The sequence below is a fragment of the Vipera berus genome, assembly GCF_964194415.1.
Source record: "Vipera berus genome assembly, chromosome: 1".
In the NCBI taxonomy this organism is placed as follows: domain Eukaryota; kingdom Metazoa; phylum Chordata; class Lepidosauria; order Squamata; family Viperidae; genus Vipera; species Vipera berus.
Window position 1 is genome coordinate 206,703,252 of NC_138202.1, and position 4,186 is coordinate 206,707,437.

Genomic DNA, 4,186 nt, shown 5'->3' on the forward strand with positions numbered 1-4,186 from the left:
TCTATCTCTCATTGGCTACGTCTCTTCCGAAGCTTCTCTTCATTGGGTGGTTTATGCCCGTGACGGCAAGGAGCCCCTCCCCCCTTCATATTAGACTGTATGCCGGGTATCGTAGTTTGTTGGAAGGGTCAGTCAGGGCGGTTAAGCAGCTCTCGCGTTGTCTACGTCCACCGCGTTTTTCTCGCCCGAGTGCGTGTTCTTTAAAGGGAACGCGCACACCTTTTTTTGGGAATGTGCGAAGCTGTGAGTCAAAACTTTCCACCGCGCAGGAGGTAATTGACAAAGAGAGCCCGTTTATACTTTTGCAACTATAGAAATTCTGAATTAGCTTAACGTAAGAATGAAGGCAAGCATAAATTGTGTAGTGTATGCTGCTAAGCATACACAGGAAATACCAGCGCAGCAGGGGGCTGGACAGCTAGACGGCAGAAGGACACAACTGGGTCAGTATCCCCTTTTCAATAGCGGCCGCCCCGAGGAGTGGGAAGCGTTCGTGGGGCAGCTCGAATGCTACCTACGAGCGAACGGGGTGAAGGAAGACCGGCAGAGAGCGGCGGTGCTACTCTGCAGCTGCGGCACAGAAACGTACCAGCTGGCGGTCGGTCTCTGCGTTCCCGATGACATCCATTCCGTCGGGTACAACGAGTTGCTGGCGAAGCTGACCGAACATTTCAAGCCCGAGATGTCCGAGATCGCCTGGCGGTATCGGTTCGAGAAGCGGGACCAGCGGCCAGGTGAGTCTGCCAAACAATACATGGCAGCCCTGAGGCAGGCAGCTCGCCTCTGCAACTTTGAAAACTTAGAAATCCGACTGCGGGATCGGATTGTTTGTGGGTTGAGGGACAGGAAGCTGCGCCAGAAAATTTTTGCCAAACAGAAACTGACCCTGAGGGATGTCCAAGAAGAATTCCTAGCCTGGGACGCGGCTGAGGAGTCCGATGCGAGGGAAGGCGGATCCATTTACCAGCTGAGAGGGTACAGCAATGCAGACGAGGCAGAGCTGGAAGTGGACGCCATCAACTGGCCACAGCGACCCTTCAACCTCAACCGAGACAACGTGAGGGAACCAAGACCAGCCACGGCGGACGAGAGAGCCCAGGAGTACAGATGCGGAGCGAACGGTCCCCGGTCTATCCAGCTCCATGGCCACAGCGTGAATCGCCCCTGGTCTACCCAGCATTGCGGTTGTGGGCCCCAGTCTACCCAGAACAACGGCTGCGGACAACCCCGGTCTACCCAGTGCTCCGGTGGCAGCACGAACAGCTCCCAGTCTACCCGTTGCGCGAGCTGCGGAGAACAGCATCCCCGGTCTACCTGCCGATTCAAGTCAGCGAAGTGTCGGTCGTGCGGAAAAACAGGGCACATCGCGGCAGTCTGCAGGAGCAAGCAGCGGGACAGCCTGCACGAGGTGGAAGCCGAATTCCAGTAAGCTACAGGTACCAGGAAGCGGTCGCCGGGACTGACTGTGAGCCACACGGCGGGACAGCCGGGCGTTTTTCTAACAGGGGCTCCTGTGGCGTTAACCCCGAAAATAAAACTGGGTGAGGCTGCAAGGGGTCCCCTGTATGATGGAGTTGGACTCAGGATCAGCCGTGTCCATCATCTCCGCCAGAACGTTTAACGAAATTTGCAAGCGGAGCGGCCAGCGGGTTTCCTTGAGGCCATCCAGACTGACCCTCTCCGATTTCCAAAATTCACCGATTAAACTCCGGGGGGAGGCGTTGGTGAGGGTTCAGTACAAGGGCTTCGAGGGAAAATTAAGTGTGCTGGTCGTCGAGGGCCAGCGGACTAGCCTTGTGGGGTTAGGGTGGTTCAACGCGCTGGGCATCGGAATCACAGGGATTAACCAGACGCAGAGCCGTTTTTCCCTCGAAGCTGTCTGCAGGGAATTTGCAGACGTGTTCGATGGGCAGTTGGGAAGGTACACGGGTCCCCCAATCTCATTTAGGCTAGACCCCCAGGTGCAACCCGTAAAGATGAAGGCGAGGCGAGTTCCGTTTGCGCTAAAGCAGAAGATAGAGCGGGAATTGGATAAGCTGGTAGACCAGGGGGTGTTAACACCAGTCGATGGAGCGGAATGGGAAACTCCCATCGTAACACCGCTCAAAGCAAATGGGGAAATTTGGATTTGCGCTGATTATAAAGGGACCATTAACCGAGCTTTAAGTGCCCACTCCTATCCGGTCCCTGCGGTCAGCAGTATCCTAGCGTCCCTACAAGGCGGGTCAGTGTTTGCTAAATTGGACCTCACTCAAGCTTATCAGCAACTGCCAGTAGACCCAGGGGCTGCTAGAGCGCAAACAATCATCACTCACAAGGGAGCGTTCCGGGTAGACCGGTTGCAGTTTGGGGTTAGCGTAGCACCTGGAATTTTTCAGGAGGTGATGGAAAAGACTCTCAAGGGAATACCAGGGGTTTGTCCTTCTTTTGACGACGTCCTGATCGCAGCTAGCTCCACGGACGTACTAGCAGCCCATTTGAAGGCAGTCCTTGAGAGGTTCAGGGGGGCAGGGTTGAAGCTCAAAAGGGAGAAATGCAAGATTGGGGTAACTGAGACAGAATTCCTGGGGTTCAGAATAGATGCTCAAGGCATCCACCCATCTGAATCAAAGGTTAGGGCAATCAAAGAAGCCCCTGCTCCCAAAAACAAGCCTGAACTGCAGGCATTCTTGGGGCTCCTCAATTTCTACCACGCATTCCTGCCACACAAAGCCACAATTGCAGAACCCCTACACAGGCTGCTTGACAAGCAAGCACCCTGGAACTGGACTGACAAACATGCCAAAGCGTTTCAAACACTAAAGAACATGTTAGCAAGCAATGCCACAGTCACCCATTTCAGGGAGGACCAGCCAATCTGTCTTGCGTGCGATGCATCCCCTTATGGGATTGGAGCAGTGCTCAGCCATCTAAAGGAAGATGGAACACAGGCTCCCATCGCCTATTATTCCAGGACCCTGTCAGCTGCAGAGCGGAATTACGCCCAGATAGACAAGGAGGCACTGGCAGTGGTTGCTGGAGTAAAGAAATTTCATGATTACCTTTATGGTAGGGAGTTCTTAATCTTCACAGACCATAAACCACTATTAGGATTATTCACAACAGAGAAGCAAACTCCTTAGATTTTGTCACCTAGAATGTTAAGGTGGTCAATATTTCTCTCTGCATATTCTTGCAAACTGATACACAGGCCAGGGAAGGAGATGGGGCACGCTGATGGCCTCAGCAGACTTCCCCTGATGGACAGTGAGCCGGATCCAGCACCGGCTGCTCAAATACTGGCAATTCAGGAACTGCCAGAATGCCCCCTCAACGCGAGGGACATAGCCACAGAGACCCCAAAGGACAAGGTTCTGAGCAGGGTACAATCGTGGGTGAGCAGTGGGTGGCAGGACAAATCGCCAGGGCAAGAGTTCACTGCTTACTTTTCCAGAAGGCATGAATTGTCCACACACAAAGGATGCCTCTTGTGGGGAAATAGAGTCATAATTCCCACAAGGCTCAGGGAAAAAGTTCTCCAGTCATTACACGAAGGACATCCAGGAATAGTAAGAATGAAGGCCCTGGCAAGGAGCTACCTGTGGTGGCCAGGGTTGGACAAGGAGATAGAAGCACGGGTAGCGGGGTGTTACACATGCCAGAGGACACGGCCAGAACAACCACATGCACCAGTCCACAAGTGGGAGGAAACACACTCACCCTGGTCCAGGGTACATATAGACTATGCTGGCCCCTTCCAAGGTCACACATTTCTGGTAGCTGTAGACAGTCATTCCAAATGGCTTGAGGTGGTGCCTGTAAGCAATATGACCTCAGCAGGAACCATTCAAGCATTGAGGGGGATGTTTGCCACACATGGGTTGCCTGATGTAATCGTGTCAGATAATGGAACACAATTTACTTCCTCGGATTTCCAGGTGTTCCTGAGGACCTTGGGGATTAGACACGCCACCTTGGCTCCCTTCCACCCTGCCAGTAACGGATTGGCAGAACGATTCGTGAGGACAACAAAAGATGCTCTCAAGCGCATAGTGCAGGGAAATTGGAAGCAAAGACTAGCCACATTCCTCCTTCACCAACATGCAACACCTTGCACTGCCACAGGCAAACGTCCAGCAGAACTCAGATGGGGGAGACGCCTCATAACAACATTAGACAGGCTTCACCCAGACAGGGTAGCCGCAGA